Raw genomic sequence first — 16,576 nt, forward strand, 5'->3', positions numbered from 1 at the left:
AAATGTTTTGTTCACCATACCTGTACAACTAAGCTGGTGAGGTGTCCAAACAACCTAGTGGCCACAACAGAATTGAATGACAAGAGACACAGCAGCCAGCAGAAGACACCACCTCCTTCACCAAAATGGCTCCTCCCAACATACTCCTTTTGCTGTTATTTCACTATGTACACACACACATTATATATACAATTACACATATATACATTTGGTTTCACCATAAGAAACCACTTAAGCTGGTATGGTGAGTGCAGACAATAACAGGTGTCCACACAGAGTCAGCAGACACTACCTCCCTCAGCGTTACTCCTCCCACCATACTACGCACACTGCTAATTATCACAACAGTCCTGCTATTATCAGAATCCTGACCTTTCTGTGGAGAACCCCTTTGGCTTCACGGAGCTATACCGGGCTGATCGTAGCAACAGTCAATTGAAGGAGTTCTAAGCCTACCGAAGACCATAGCCAGAACCTGGCCCCCCTCAAGAAAGGCACGAGGAGCAATGGACTAAAGACACCCCTCGTGTAATTGGAAGCAATCTTTGTCTGCCATCTACCAGGTCAGGCACTCAGAAAGGTAGGAATTTAAAAACAAACAAACTACTGCTGGCCAAAAAATTGCAAACCGAAAGCCAAAAAAGCAAATAGAACTCCCCAGTCAAAAATTGGGAAACAAACATGACGTCACCACAACCGCCGTGCATCCGTCTGCGCAACCCCCCCCCCCCTCCCCGGGAGGGGATGGGAGGGGGGTCCCAGACCTCCATGCCGGCAACTCTCCCCAGTTCAAAGGTTGTTGTGATGGTGAATGGTCGATCGCTCTGGCTCTACTTTTTGTGCAGTGCGGTGTTGTTGCTCTGTATTGGTGGTGTGTGAGTCAGGAGTAACACAAGAGTACTGGGGCTGCATGCACCTAGGGCTACCTTCCCTAGCTGCCATGTAAGTACTGCCTTTGCGGCTTCAAGGTTATCTTCCATGAGCCGTTCAGAAGCAGCTATCTCCGTGTGGTTTCGCTGCTCGGTGATTGCCCGTCCTTGGAGGTTCAGCTGGGGTGGTTTTTACTCCTGTTTTCCCTTGGGCAGGAGGTAGTTTCGTCACTGGCTGGGGCGCGAGGTACTGTGCAGCTGTCTGATATACGCAAAGCGACCGGTTCTGTTCACCTGGAGACATTGTGCTTTTGTAGGGTTTTTCTTTTGTTTTTGTTTTCTTTTGCCTGGTGTGGCAGTAGGTAGCCACTAGTAGGTTTTTGGTTGCCCTCCTCTAGGTCCCCGTGCTTGCACATGTCGCAGGGGGTTCAGCTCTTAGATTGCTTGATAGTTCTAGGATAACTGGTTAGCAGTAGCTCTCCTGGGCTTCCCTTAGCAGTCATGCCTAAGGACCCTGGAAACCCCCATTGGGGCTCAGAGGTCCAATGTAGGAGACCTCTGAGTCCCACCTCGCCTTGTGCAAGTTTGAAGGTTGCTCTGTCCTCCTGTCTCAGGGTGACACTCACCGCCTGACTCCGCCTTGCTGCCTGTTGGGGTCAGTGACACCTATGACCCGGACGGAGTCCTGCGAGTGGTGTTCTTTACTTGTACTCCAACTCACCCAGTCCACTGAGACTGATATTTGGGTGCAGGCAGCTTCAGCGTTGCATGCGTGGTTTAAGTTGCAGCAACGTGATAGGTTGGTTGCCTTTCCAGATGCCCCACAGCTGCCCCGCTGAATTATAGTGGTAGTGAGACTCGGGCAGCTTCGGGAATTGCCCGCCAGGGGCAATCCCCGAAGCCGCCAGTTGATTGGCGGCGGAGGCATTCAAGCCTGGTCCTCCTGCTGGAGCTTTTGGGCCACGCCAACGGGCCCCCTTCATCCCTGCTTTTCCGGTGGATTCTGCTTTTTTCTCCAAAGACAGAGGGTTTGGAGGACGGGCTCGGCCCCGGGTCCTGACATGGAGGATTCCGGGGCTGGGGAGTAGTTGACTTGGGGGGCCTGGGCCCTGCTTGGGTGCTTGGTACCTTCGGTGCATGCGGAGCTTGTTGTTACAGGGGGAGGGAATTTTCCTATCCCCCTCCCTGTACGATTTTGTTATGAATTCAACTCCTCCCCAGGTTCGGTTCTGAGTTCCCTTTGGTTCCCTCCTTCTGGAGGTTTTTGCCTTCCCGGATCCTACCGAGGAACGTGTGGGAGGCCCCTTGCGGCTTACCTCCTGCGAGACACAGATTACGCCTCGATATTGAAGCCTTCTTTTTATTTTTTTGAGTCTTGTTCCTCTTTTCCTTATTGCGTGAGTTACAAGGTGCTGGAGTCTTCCTGACTGGCAGACTGCTTTTTCTTCGTGGGGGGTTTGGCATTCGTCCTGTCGGACTGTGCACTTGATTGCGAGAGTTGCCTACGGTCGTTCAGGTTTTCCTGGGGGGTGAGTTGGAGCACCTCAAGGTGTGCTACTTCGCTCCCGTCCTTCCTTATGATGTCGGCCAGGTGCGGCTTCACGTGCAGGTTCCCTCCCTTTCAGTATCCCTGGTGGCCGAGGATTTGTGTGGCCGTGGGCACTTGGCTTCGATCTTGCACTTCTTTTCCCTACTGGAGCTGTCTTCGGACTGTCTCGTGCTGGGTGTGGAGGAGCTGGGTTCCGGGCTAGGGTCCGGTGGGCTTGCTTCAGCAGCTCAGGTGCCGGCTGCTTTGGTGAAGTTGTACTGAGCTGTTTCTGAGGGAGGCAGTGTCTGTTTTTCGCTTCTCGCCTCGTGTGCTAACAGGCGGTGCTCAGTCCAAATTTTGGAAATTGTCTGGGGGCCCTAGCTCTTAGATTATCATCCCCTTTTCTGGAGGGAGCCCCGTCGGCTCCCCGGAGCTTTACCGGCTGATATGCTAATGTCAGACTTTGGCATCAGTCATGTGTATGGAGTTCTAGGGCCTACCAGGGGACCACGGCCAGAACCTGGCCCCCTCAGAGAGGCAAGGGGAGCAATGGCCTATAGAAACCCCCATGTGGTTGGAAGCATTCTATGTCTGCCATCGACCGGGTCAAGCATCCAGAAAGGTAAGCATTCCAAAACAAACCCCTATTCTGGTGAAAATTGCTACCTAAAGCCGAACTAGTGGATAGAACTCTTCAACAGAAAACAAGGAAACTATTATGACATCATACGTCACCGCGCCGCTGTCTGCGCAGCTCCCCCCTTCCCGGGAGGGGGAAGGGGGAGCCCCAGACCTCCCACGCCGGCTATCCACCCATCAGGTCTTCGGCTGATGCTATAGGCACCGGTTATGTGCTCCGGCTCGAGTGGTTGTTTCAGCACTGTACCTAGAGTGTGGTGTCTGTTTTCTAGGTGGTGCGTGAGCCGGGAGTGATTCTTCAGTACTCGGGCTGCATGCGCCTTAGGGTTCCCTTCCCTAGGTGCCCTGTAAGTACTGCCCTTGGGGCTTAGGGCCACCTTCCACAAGTTCCTTGGGTCCTGCCCCTGCTTGGCCGTTTACTGCTTGGTTTTCGGCCGCTCTTTGTGTGCTCGGGTGTTCTGTCTCCCTTGTTCACCTTAGAGTAAGGGGCAGTTTTTGCACTGGTGGGGCGCAGGGTACTGTGCAGTTTGTCTTTACCAATCATGGCGGCTGGCTCTGTTCCGCTTGGGTACGCTGTCCTCTTGCGGGGTTTAGTGTACACATCCCGGGGGTTCAGCTCTTAGAAAGTTGTTTGGTAGCTTTGGGCGCTGGTTAGCAGTACCCTGCCTGGGATTACCTGAGCACGTGTCCTCTTATAGTAAACGCACGGGACCCTGGGAAACCCCTGGGGGTGCGCGGGTCCGGATGTGACCCCAGAGTCCCCCCCCTCGCTTCCAGCGAGTTTGAGGGTTGCTCTCACCCTTTGTCTCTGGGTGACTCTCTGTTTTGCCTCCGTCTGCTGCCTGTGGGGTCAGTGACACCTTCGACCCGGAGTCCTGCGAGTTTGGTTGCTCGTTGTGGCTCGGTTACCCAGTTGTGCTGACAAAGCGGGTGCGGGCAGCAGGGGCGTTGTACTTGAGCCTTGGTGGTGGCAACGTTCTCGTGGTTTCCTCCCCGGGAGCCCCGGGGCTGCCCCGTTGTAGTTCGTTTTGGGACTTGGGGGTGTTGGTTGCTTCGGTTCCATCCACGCCCCCTTGTCTTTCCCCTGGATCACCCTTCCTGCCTGCATCCTGTTCCTTACCGTCTGTAGGTTCGGGGCGGGGTTTTTGATGGTGTTGAGACTCGGGCAGTCTCGGGGAATTCCCCTTCCGGGGTAGTGATGGGGGCATTTGAGCCTGTTCCTCCAGCCGTGTTGTATGAGTCTGCCAGTGGGCTCCCTTCCTTAGTGTTTTCACGGCTGCCCCGGTTTTCTGGTACGGCCGGGGCTTTGGGGGAATGGCTCGGCCCCGGGGCCTGTCTTGTAGGTTCGTGGGGCTGGAGAGGGGCTGACTTGGGGAGCCTTGGCCCCGTTGGACCCCGTGGTTTTTTTTTTATCCCACTCTAGGCAGGGCTTGTGGTTAGGCGGAGTGGGGTCTTTCCTCCCCACTCGCCGTACGTGCTGTTGGGTGTCGGCCCCTCCCCGGGCTCGGTTCCTTGGCCTTTGAGTCGGTTGGTTCCGTCCTGTGGGTGGATGTTTCCTCCCACACTTTTTTGGGACGGTATTTTCGTCATGTTTCCCCGTTCGATGGGGTTCTACGTGACTTCTGATCTCGGGTGCGCCTGTGCCTTCGTGTGCCTTCGGGACTAGTGTTGGCTTCTGTGTTTTCGAGGGTACGGGAAGGTTTTTCGCTACTTCCCGCATTATTGGAACGTCTGTCGGCTCCTCGTCCTTGTCGCCGTTTTGGGCTCCTTGTGGCCCGGTTGGGCTACTTGTGCCGGTTGGGCTACTTGTAGCTCTGTTGGGCTACTTGTCGCCCGGTTGGGCTCCTTGTCGCCCGGTTTGGTTCCTTTTTGGGCTCTTTGCTTCTTTGGCCGGTTTTATTGTTCCTGCTTCCTCTTTCGGCTACTTTTCTCGTGCAGAAGTCCTGGCTGGCGCCTTCCCGCAGAGAGGGTGTGCGGTTCGGGCAGCGTGTTATGCGCATGCGCCGTGGAGTTTGTTTTGGTCTGGGCGGTGTTTCAGTGCTGGTGTTTTGCGCCCTTTTTGCTACAGTGCTTCGCCTCTCGTTCTTCTCCCTAGCTGCGGTATGTGCCCCTTCGCTCCGGGGGTGTCCTGGTTCCCAGTTGTGGGGAGGACATCGCGGTTTTCCTTGTGTCATGGGTGTGGACCGCCTCCTTTGCCTCTCCCTGCTCTCCTGCGGGTCTGGCAGGGTCCAGCTCTGGCGTCTTCACCTGGCGGTGCTCCCAGGTTCTTCTGGGCACGGTTGAGTCGTGTTAAATTCGTGCCACCGTTCGCCAGGTGAGTTTATGCGGTCTGGCATCTTTTGGCCGGGCGCTGGATGCGGAGTTGTTTATATACCTGTCTTTATTTAGGTATATTTTTGTACGACTGAGACCGTTCGCACACCAGTGACTGTCCCTTTTTCAACCCTTCCTGTCCCCCTCATGTGCATTTCCAACCCATGCTAGAGTCATTCAGGGGACCCACCTTTTTTAATGTTGTGAGGTGTGGGGGTTGTAGGGTTGGTTCTGTACTCACCTGGTAAGGCTCCTGGCTGTGCTTGCAGGATTTGAGCTCTAGCTCTTGGGTCCCGCCTATCTGGTAGAACTTGCGGGATAGTACCAGTGGAGTGCAGTGGTGCTATTGGCACATTTAAGGAACACTGTATTACCATCAGAGGTCTGTGCTTGTTACACGACCTACTTGCGAGCATAAGCCTTCTTGCTGGTTCGTCCGTGGACTTCCAGGGCTCACTACCCTGTTTTCGTATGGCAGTTCCGGCCTGTCCTGGTTGTGGGGGTATATGGGCCGGTGGACTGCTCCTAGCAGCTGCCTGGTGGGCCACCCTCTGGCCGGTCTAGCCTGGCCTTGGGCCGGGCTTGAGGTGTAAAAGAGCTCCCAGTACCTCATCCAGCAGGTATCGAGTGGGGTTTCTCCGCCGTCGGTAGCCTGGTGCAGGTTTCTGGGCCTGCGGGGTTTTGTCGTATCACCGTTGGCCCTGTCTGGGGTCTGCCTGCTCCGTTCTCTGCCTTTGCAGAAGGGAGTTGCTATTTACATGTTGCATGTTGCAGTGGTGCCTGTCGCTGCTGCTGCAAGTGTGCATTGGTACCGTGTTTCACGGTGGCGTGTCCTTGTTTCTGTGTCCGGTTGTGGAGTGGCACTTTGCTGCCGTTTTGTGCCTGGGGATTGCATGGGTTTTTTCTGTCCCTGCCTGATTGTAAACCCCTGGTTGTTATCCTGGGGTTTTTTGTGCTTCTGCTCTTTCTTCCTGCCTCCTCTGCAGCAGGGGTGTTCTGCGTATGTTCTTAGGCGTTTGTCAGCCTGTGTCCTGTGATGTGCTTCTTTGTCTCGGTCTATTGCAGTTGTTCGTACCCCTTGGTTCGGGTACTGTTCTGGCGGCAACCCTTCCGCCTTCTTTGGTTTCCTAGCTTGCCCTGCCGGTTGGTTTTTTTTTAGGGTCTTGCGATGTCTCGCGTCGGACCCGTCGTTTCTGAACTCCTGGCGGGCTTGCATGCTTTGGGGAGTTTTTCTTTTCGGCAGACGTTCCATCTCCTTGTGCCGCCTGGGTTTCAGTGGTTGCGCCCGAGATCTTCCCGCGGCTCCGCCTTTTCCTGGGCTCGGAGGGGCCTTGTCGGGACTGCTTATGTACTGCCTCGCGGTCTCGCCTCCGGTTGGTGGTCGGGTGGCTTCGTGGTAGGTGTCCCACCTGCGTGTTTCTCTTGGCGGCAGTATGGGGTATTTTGGCGGTCCTTCCTTTTCCTGTCCCTTCTTAGGTGGTTACTCTTGTTAGCTTGGTTTACTCTCGGCTTGGTTTTCTGGTGGGCGTTGGGGGCCGTCGTCTTGCTACATACTGTCGCCTCTTTTCGTGCGGCGCTGGCGGAGCCGCTTCAGCTTGCTTTCAGTCTTGGTGTTGCTTCTGCACCGTTAGTAAGCTGTCTTGTGCGTCGTTTCACCTCCGGCCTGTTCGTGCGCCGCTTGCACCATCCTGGTCTCTGGTCAGCGTGCTCTGTCTTCTCCTCGGTAGTGCCCCTTCGGTTCCGGTGTGTTTTCTGGGGGGAGCCCCGTCGGCTCCCCGGAGCTATCCCAGGCTGATATGCTAATGTCAGACTTTGGCATCAGTCATGTGTATGGAGTTCTTAGGCCTACCGGGGACCACGGCCAGAACCGGGCCCCCTCAGAGAGGCAAGGGGAGCAATGGCCTATAGAAGCCCCCGTGTAGTTGGAAGCATTCTATGTCTGCCATCGACCGGAACAGGCACCCAGAAAGGTAAGCGCCCCAAAACAAACCCCTATTCTGGTTAAAATTGCTACCTAATACCGAACTAGTGGATAGAACTCCCCAACCAAAAACAAGCAAATTAGTGTGACGTCACACACTGCCGCGCCGCTGTCTGCGCAGCTCCCCCCTCCCCGGGAGGGGGAAGGGGGAGCCCCAGACCCCCCGCGCCGGCTACCCACACCTCAGTTCATGAGGCTGATGCTATGGGCGATGGTCGTGTGCTCTGGCTCCGGTGTCGCTACTGCACTGTGCTTTGAGTCGTGGTGATAGTTTTGTTCGTTTGCAGCCGTCTCCTTCTTTTCTGGCGAAGAATGAGACTGCTGCGTTCCGGAGGGGTCCATGGGTGGTTGATGCTTGGTTGGTCAGGCCGGGGGTGCATCATGTTTTGTGTCCGGTTGCGGCGCTTCGCCGTTATTTGCGCGCCACAGCTTCTGTGTCCGGGGACGCGCTGTGGGTTGATCCGGTTTCCCTTCTTCCCTGTTCGCGGGTTCGGGTCTCTCAGGTCGTCCGCAGGGTTATTAGGTCTAGCCAGCCTGCGGTCTATCCCCGTGCCCATGACGTTCGTAAGTTCGCGGCTCTTGCTGCCGTCTTTGGGAATATGTCTTGGTCTGATATTCGGGCGCGGGGATTTTGGCGGTCGAACAGGGTCCTGGCTGCTCGTTACCTTGTGAATGTCCCTGGCCCTCGTCGGGCCTGTGTTGCTTTGGGTCGGCGGTTGCAGCCAGTTGTCTCGGCTTCGAGTTGAGGGGTGAGCGACGACCGCCTCCCGGGTAAGTCCCTCTTTTTCTGTCTGTGGGTAGTTAGCTCCGGGGAGCCGACGGGGCTCCCCCCAGAAAACCAGCGTTGAATGTAATGAAACGCCATTTTCTGGGTGAGTCCCGGAGGCTCCCCGGCATCCCTCCCTCCCTCCGGTCGGCGGTTTTTCGCGTTTTTGACATCCAGCCTCAAGAACTGAGGTGTGGGTAGCCGGCGCGGGGGGGTCTGGGGCTCCCCCTTCCCCCTCCCGGGGAGGGGGGAGCTGCGCAGACAGCGGCGCGGCAGTGTGTGACGTCACACTAATTTGCTTGTTTTCGGTTGGGGAGTTCTATCCACTAGTTCGGTATTAGGTAGCAATTTTAACCAGAATAGGGGTTTGTTTTGGGGCGCTTACCTTTCTGGGTGCCTGTTCCGGTCGATGGCAGACATAGAATGCTTCCAACTACACGGGGGCTTCTATAGGCCATTGCTCCCCTTGCCTCTCTGAGGGGGCCCGGTTCTGGCCGTGGTCCCCGGTAGGCCTAAGAACTGCATACACATGACTGATGCCAAAGTCTGACATTAGCATATCAGCCTGGGATAGCTCCGGGGAGCCTCCGGGACTCACCCAGAAAATGGCGTTTCATTACATTCAACGCTGGTTTTTTCGTCGGCTCTTTCCTTTTGGCCTTTGCCTCTGGGGGTCGAGTCGCTGAGTTTTCTTGCTCCTTCGGTTTTAGCGTTTTGGTTGTTTGGTGGCAGCAGTCTCCATCTTTTCTGGCGCGGGGTGGGGCTGCTGCGTTCTGGAGGGGTCCAGGGTTTGTTGGTGCTTCGTTGGTCGAGCCGGGGGTGTGTCGTTTTTTGTGTTCAGTGGCGGCCCTCCGCTGTTGTTTGCGTGCCACGGCGTTTGGGTCCGGAGCGCGTTTGGCATTGATCCGGTTCGGTTCTTCTCGGTTCGCGGGTGATAGTATCCCGGGTGGTCAGCCGTGTTCTTGCGGCTGAGCTGCCTGTGTTCTTCCCTCATGCCTGTGGCGTTCGTGGCTTCGCTGCTCTCACTGCCCTCTGGACGATGTGGCCTTGCGGTCTTTCGGACATGGATTTTTGGTGTTCGTGCAGGGGCCTTGCTGCTCGTGGTTCTCGTGTTGTTCTCGGGACTTTTCGGGGCTTTGGCGCCTTGGGTTGGCGTTTGCTGCCGGTTGTCTCGCCTCCATGGGGGGTGCGTGGTGTCCTCCTCCCGGTTCTGTCCCTTTGACCTTTCTCTGTTGGTAGTTAGCTCCGGGGAGCCGACGGGGCTCCCCCCAGAAAACCAGCGTTGAATGTAATGAAACGCCATTTTCTGGGTGAGACCCGGAGGCTCCCTGGCAACCCTCCCTCCCTCCGGTCGGCAGTTTTTCGCGTGTTTTGACATCCAGCCTCAGAACTGATGGGTGGATAGCCGGCGTGGGAGGTCTGGGGCTCCCCCTTCCCCCTCCCGGGGAGGGGGGAGCTGCGCAGACAGCGGCGTGGTGACATATGATGTCATACTAGTTTCCTTGTTTTCTGTTGAAGAGTTCTATCCACTAGTTCGGCTTTAGGTAGCAATTTTCACTAGAATAGGGGTTTGTTTTGGAATGCTTACCTTTCTGGATGCTTGACCCGGTCGATGGCAGACATAGAATGCTTCCAACCACACGGGGGTTTCTATAGGCCATTGCTCCCCTTGCCTCTCTGAGGGGGCCAGGTTCTGGCCGTGGTCCCCGGTAGGCCCTAGAACTCCATACACATGACTGATGCCAAAGTCTGACATTAGCATATCAGCCGGTAAAGCTCCGGGGAGCCTCCGGGTCTCACCCAGAAAATGGCGTTTCATTACATTCAACACTGGTTTTTTGTCCAGTTGCTGTTTGCAGAAGTCTGCGGAGGTGCATTTTCAGCAGGCGGCTTCGTCTAGTTGATGGCCTTTGTCGGACTTGTAGGTTTTCCGGGGAGGGGGGGGGGCCATAGAGATCCTGTTCAGAAGAGATCTCGAGGTTCCTTCAGTCGTCGTAAGCCAGTAGTGCCAGATTTCATGGCCGGCACCTCCTCTGGAGCCATTGGCGTCTGGTCGGCGCAGCAATTGCTCTCAGAGTTGGTTAGGCTCTCGTAAGGGTTGTTGGCCCTTTCGCGGGTTGCCCCGTTAACAGGGCAATCGGGGAGAGGCTCGTGCTGTTTGCTCTCGCCTGGTTCCACGATTCGTGGGCATTTCGGGTCGTTTCCTCCGGCCTGCGGTGGCGTTGGGTCTCTCCTCCTCCTTCGGGGGGATCGGGGTTGGCAGGGCAGGCCTCTTCTGTGCTCTGTCAGGTCATCCGGTAGTGGGTTCACTTGGATTATGGTCGAATTGACAATGTCCCTCAGGTGGGTTTCCCACCTGTTTTCAGTTCCGAACGGGACTGTGCGGATCTGCAATTCATACTGGACTTGTCTAGTCTGAATCCCTGTGTCTTTTGCTCCTCCTTTCGGATGACCAGTCTGTCTCAGGTCCAGCTGCTTTTGGCACCGGGTGCCTGGATGGTGTCTCTGGACCTCTGGTCCGGCTTTTGTTGGAGTCCCTGAACCTCAAGGACGCGTATTGACACGTTCCGATTCATCCGGGGTTCAGGGACTGGCTCGGTTTTGTCGTGGGCAACAAGCTTGCCGCTTTCGTTGCCTTCCATTCGGCTTGAATCTGGCATCTCGGGTGTTCACACTCCTTATCCTGGGTCGTGGTGACCTGTTTGCATCTGTTAGGGGGTTCGGATTCTGGCTTACCTCGACGACTGGCTGGTGTGGGCTCCCAGCCAGTCAGTGTATTCTGCTTGCCAGGGATATGGTTCTTACCCAGCTCGCCGGGTTCGGATTCTTGGTGAACTGGAGGAAGTTCCATTTGGTTCCCTCTCAGATTCGGACTTGGCTGGGTCTTGTGTGGGACTCTCAGGACCGCTTCCTTGTCTCTCCCTCCTGTGATGCTGTTGTGGCTGCGGTCCAGCCTCCGGCTGTCTTTGGAAGGCACCCGGGTCACACGTTGGTTGTTCAAGCAGCTGTGCGGGAGCCTGAACTTCGCCATGCTGGTCTACCCATCGGGTCGGATCTGGCTTCGGCGGATGTTCTTGTTTCTATGGTGTCGTCCCTTCCAGTGCTCTCGCAATCGATGGGTTCAGATCCCGGGAGCCTTGCATTGGCTGCTGCATTTCTGGCTTCCTCTGCAGGTTTTTTGGGGTTCTGTGCCATGGCGCCTCCCGAACTCTCGCTTGATGTGCTCAAGGATGCCTTGTCTCTCGGCTGGGGTTTTGTGACAAGTGCTCACCAGGCCGGCCAGGGTCAGTGGGGTCAGTCCTTCTGTCGAGCTCACAGCACGGCGCAGGAGTTTGTGGCGGTGTGGCATTCGCTATAGAGGATACGGGTCGCTCGAGGAGCAACGATCCGGCTCCATTTGAACTCCTCCCCGGTGGTTCATTGCCTGAACCGTGGGGGTTCGATGCGGTTCCTTGGTTCTTTGGGGCTGGTTGCTTTCGGGTGACTCGTCTGCTGAGTTCTCAGGGTTTGGCTCTCCTGGCAGTTCATGTTTTAGGGGGTGTCAAACGTCCTGGCAGACGGCCTGTCTCGGTTCATTCCCCTTTCCACGGAATGGACGGTCGACGCCGACTCATTCAGTTGGCTCTGCCAGACCTACGGGCATACAGAGGTGGACCTCTTCTCATTGGCGTGGTCAAGGCATTTTCCAGTTTATGTGGTGCCCTCCCCAGACTGCGAGGCTGTCGGGGTCGATGCCTTTCGGCTGGACTGGTCGAAGTGGAGTTACCTGTATCTCTTCCCTCCGGTCTGGTTGTTGCTCCTGATCCTGGCTCGGATGGATACTTACCAGGGGAGAGTAGTCCTGTTGGCCTCCTTGGTGGCTGGACCAGCCTTGGTTTCAGGCGCTTCTTGCTCATTGTCCGAATCTGAGGGTTTTCCCGCGGCTCCGCCTCTTTCAGCAGATCAGTTCTTTCCGGCACGTGGTTGGTTCGATCTCCTCCACTCTTCACGTCTGGTCTTTTTGATGTGGGTGTATCATCACTTGTATGGTGACCAGGTGGCTTCGTTGAAGGTGTCCCACCTGCGAGTTTCGTCTAGACAGCAGTATGAAATTTCCTGGTGGTCCTTTCGACATTTTTGTCTCTTCGTAGGGTGTCTTCGATTTCTGATCGGGTTGTTTTGTCCTTTCTCTCTTGGTTGTTCAGGACCGTCATCTTATGTCAAATACTGTCGCCTCATTTCGTGCGGCGCTGGTGGAGTCGCAGCAGTTTGCATTCGGGATGAATGTCACTAATGCTCTGTTTAGCAAGCTTTCTCGGGCGTTGTTTCACCTTCGGCCTGCTCATGAGCCTACTGAACCGTCCTGGTTGTTGGACCGGTTGCTCTCTTTTCTCTCTCCTCTTCAGTTTGTGGTGGTCTCCCCTCGGTTCAGGACTGTTTTTCTAATGCTCTTTTTCTTGTTGGCATTGGCCTCTTGGGGTTGGGTAGGGGAGCTTCATGCTCTTCTCCGGTGCAGGGGTTTCTGCTCTTTTGGTCCTGGTGGTCATTCGTGAGTTTGCAGCATTCTCCTTCTTTTCTGGCAAAGAATGAGTCTGCTGCTTTCTGGAGGGGTCCTTGGATTGTTGATGCATTGGTTGGGTCGGCCGGGGGTGCATCATGTTTTGTGTCTGTGGCTCTTTGCCATTATCTGTGTGCCACTCCCTCTGTGGCAGAGAATGGGACCGGAAACAGGCGGGAAACCCACCTGAGGGACGTTGTCGTTTTGACCACGCCCAGGCTAACCCACTCTGAGATGACCCGACAGAGCACAGGTGAAGAGGTCCTGCCCCGCCAGCCCCGAACCCCCCAAGGGAGGAGGAGCCACCCAACGCCACCATAGGCCGCACAAAACGACTCGTAAAGCCCACGAATCGTGGGACCAGGGGAGAGCAAACAGGGCGAGCCTTGCGAGAACCTAAGCAGCGAACAGGGCGATCCTGCACCGACCAGAAACAGCCGGAACCGGAGGCTGCGCCTGCCACGAATCTGGCACCAATGGCCTACAACGAGGAAAAGACCCCTCCCTTCGAGCCCTGGCACAACCTTTCCAGGAAGGCCCCCCCACGAGCCCCCCGTAGCAACAACTCAGACATTGGCCTGACAACTAACTGAGGCCGCCTGCAGGTACTGCACCACAGCAGACTCAGCAAACAGCAACGGACAAGAAGGAGAAAAGAGCCGAAGCGCCAGGGTCCAAGCGGATTATAAGAAGTAGCCAGCACCGCCTGCCGATACACGAGGCAAGAAGCATAGAACTGCTAAACCGCATCACGCAGGAGCAGGTGCAAAAAGCTTCAACAAAGCAGACGACACCCCGCACCGCGGAAGGCAGGGCACTGGACCCGGCAGCGGCCCCAAGCAGTCCCCACATCCAACTCAAGCCAGTCCAAGAACAGCTCGAGTATGGGGAAAAAAACGCAGAGCCGAAGCAAGCAGGCCACAAGTATGCAAATCCTCCACCACCAAGGCAGCCGAAAAGGAAGGAACCTGCATGTCAAACTGCATGACGCCAACATCCCGCGGTAGGGCAGGGACGAACAAACAAACATTGAGATGCTTGAAGGCGCCTCCCAGGAAAACCTGAAACACTGGCTAAGTTTCTCAGCCACTCAAGTGCGCGGTACCGACAGAATGTGTGCCAAGTCTCCAACGAAAAAAGAGGACAGTCTGCCAACCAGGACGACATCGGAATTCTCAGCGAACCCAGTACGAACCAGCAGAGCCGTACACAAAGGAATGCGGATCGATCACAAAGGCATAATCCAGGTCGCACAGGAGGTAAGCCGCCAAGGCTTCCCTGCACCTCGGAAGCTGAGACTCGGGAAGCCGGAAACCTCCAGAAAGACGGAACCGAAGAACCCACGGAATCACGGAACTGAACCTGGGGACGGGTGGACACCAAATCCAAAATGTGTACGCTGTAGGGAGCGAAAGAGAATCCCTCTCCTTGTAACACCAAGCCCTGCTTGGAGGGCAGAAAACCCCAGGCGGGGTCCAATCGGGGCCCAAGGCCCCCAAGCCAACCCCGGGAACCTCGCCCTGAGGACCCAGGGCCGAACCGGCCTCCAAACCCCCCACCTCCAAAGAAAAGGCGGAAGCTGCCTGAAAAAGCAAGAATGAAGGGGGCCCATTAGCCAGACCCAGATGCTCCGGCAGAAGGACCATGTTGTAATGCCTCCGCCGCAACCCCAGAAAGGGACACCCCCGAGACTGCCCGAGTCTCAACACCCACTAGACCCTGCTCCGACTCCGAAACCCTCAGACGCTTCGGAGCTGGAAGCAAGGGAGGGGGGAATCGAATGAACGACAGAAGGAGAAGGACTAGGAGGAGCGGTCGGAACCAGAGCAGAAGCGACCCCCCACCCCCAAGTCCAGTTCCCTATAACCAAAATGGGGTAGTCTCGGGGCATCTGGGCTCACAACGAACCGAGCGCGTTGCAGCAACCAAAACCTAGCATGCAATGCCTTAGCTGCCTGCACCGGCATATCATTATCAGACTCTTGGATGAACTGGAGTACGTACTGGACAATACACGTTGCACGACTCCAAGGTCAAAACAATCACCAACCCTACAGGCAGCATGGCAGAGGCAAAACCTGTGAGTGTCACCCTGAGACAAGGAGACAGAAGCAACCTTCGAACTCCTAAGACACGAGGGAAGGGGGGGGGGAATCGGGGGTCTCATCCATCGGACCACAGTAGCCCCTGTAGGGCTTTCCAGGGCCCTTAGCTTTGGGTACACGCTAAGCCCAGCCCAGGCAAGGTACTGCGAATCGGCGCCCAAGTCTACCAAACAAACCTCTAATGCTGAACCTCCGGACATGTACACTCACGGGGCCAAGCGGGGAGGACCACCAACAGAGTGAGAAATGTATATACTCCAAGAACAGCGATGGGAGACCACAACTGCATTAGGAAGTGATGTGGTGGAGGCTGACTCCATACACAAGTTTCAAGTGTAGATATGATAGAGCCCAATAGGCTCAGGGAACCTGTACACCTGTTGATTGACGGTTGAGAGGCGGGACCGAAAAGCCAGAGCTCAACCCCTGCAAGCACAATTAGGTGAGTACAACGGCAGACCCTCCCCACTAGGCAGAAAAACCAAACCAAAAGAAAACCCCCAGCTAGAGGACAATGTACCCAGGTCGAACAGAGCCAACCACTTTTATAGGTGAAACTTAGTTGTGCCGTACCCTGTGCCCCTGCCAGTGACAAAAACTACCCCTACCCAGAGACAAACAAGGGCAAGAAAACCCCCCAGCTGACTCCAAGGACTGCCAAAAACCAAGCAGTAAATGGCATAGCAGGAGGTAGATCCCAAGGTGACTTGTGGAAGGAGGGCCCCAAGCCCCAAGGGCAGTACTTACAGGGCACCTAGGGAAAGTGACCCTAGGCGCATGCAGCCCGAGTACTGTGGAATCTTTAGTACTTACAGGGCACCTACAGAAGGTGACCCTAGGTGCATGCAGCCCGAGTACCGTGGAATCTCACTCCCGGCTCACGCACCACCTGAAGGGACAGCCCACACCACAAGGCACAGAACTGTAACAGAAAATTGGAGCCAGAGGCATGACCGCACCAGATTCCCATCAGCCTAAGAACTGTAGGTTGAGTCGTTGGCGGGTGGGTGTGGGGCTCCCCCTTTCCTCTCCCGGGGAGGGGGGGGAGGGTTGCGCAGACAGCGGTGCGGCGACGTGATGACATCATGCTAGTTTGCTAATTTTCGCTTGGGGAGTTCGGTCCACCTGTTCGGCTTTCAGTCGCAATACTTTTACCAAAATAGGGGTTTGTTTTGGGGTGCCTACCTTTCTGGGTGCCTGTCCCGATTGATGGTAGACATAGAATGCTCCCAACCACAGGGGGGGGGTTCTATAGGCCATTGCTACTTGTGCCTTTCTAGAGGGGTTCAGGTTCTGGCTCGTGGTCCCCGGTAGGCAAGGAACTCCATGCATTGACTGATGCCAGAAAGATAAACATATCCATTCAGCCTGGATAGCTCCGAGGAGCCGACGGGGCTCCCCCCCCAGAAAGTCAGTGAGTCAAAACAAACTGCTGCTAGGTTCAAGAGAGACCAATGCCTCACAACCCACCTAATGAACTTCCCCAACTATGTAAACAAATGATCGAATCTCTCAAAACTACCGAGAGCTCGTTTGCCCCACCTCCCCCACTTATTTGGGGAAGGTTGAAGGGGCTTGGCTGTTCCAGAGGTCTGAGCTGTCAGTTCTAGAGCAGATGAACAAAGAAGATGCACCCATCTACTTGAAAGGGAGGGGTGAGGAATCAGGGAGTCACAGAAACTCGCACAGACAGAGGCTCACCACTCCCATTACCATTACACTCACCACGGGTTACACATTACTCACCCATTACACTCACCACTGGTTTTCTGGGTGTAGCCGCTTGTGGCTCCCTGATGCTAATTACCCACAAATAAGGAAGAACACTTGGGAACTTA

General features: G+C 55.7%; 1 protein-coding gene across 4 annotated transcripts in view; it reads left to right on the forward strand.

Annotated features, from left to right (window-relative positions):
• The window catches only part of hd (humpty dumpty), a 305,418-nt gene that overhangs the window by 58,652 nt on the left and 230,190 nt on the right, over positions 1 to 16,576 (forward strand). The gene's annotated exons all lie outside the window — the stretch shown is intronic.

This window comes from Procambarus clarkii, chromosome 24 (assembly GCF_040958095.1).
Source record: "Procambarus clarkii isolate CNS0578487 chromosome 24, FALCON_Pclarkii_2.0, whole genome shotgun sequence".
Classification (NCBI taxonomy): domain Eukaryota; kingdom Metazoa; phylum Arthropoda; class Malacostraca; order Decapoda; family Cambaridae; genus Procambarus; species Procambarus clarkii.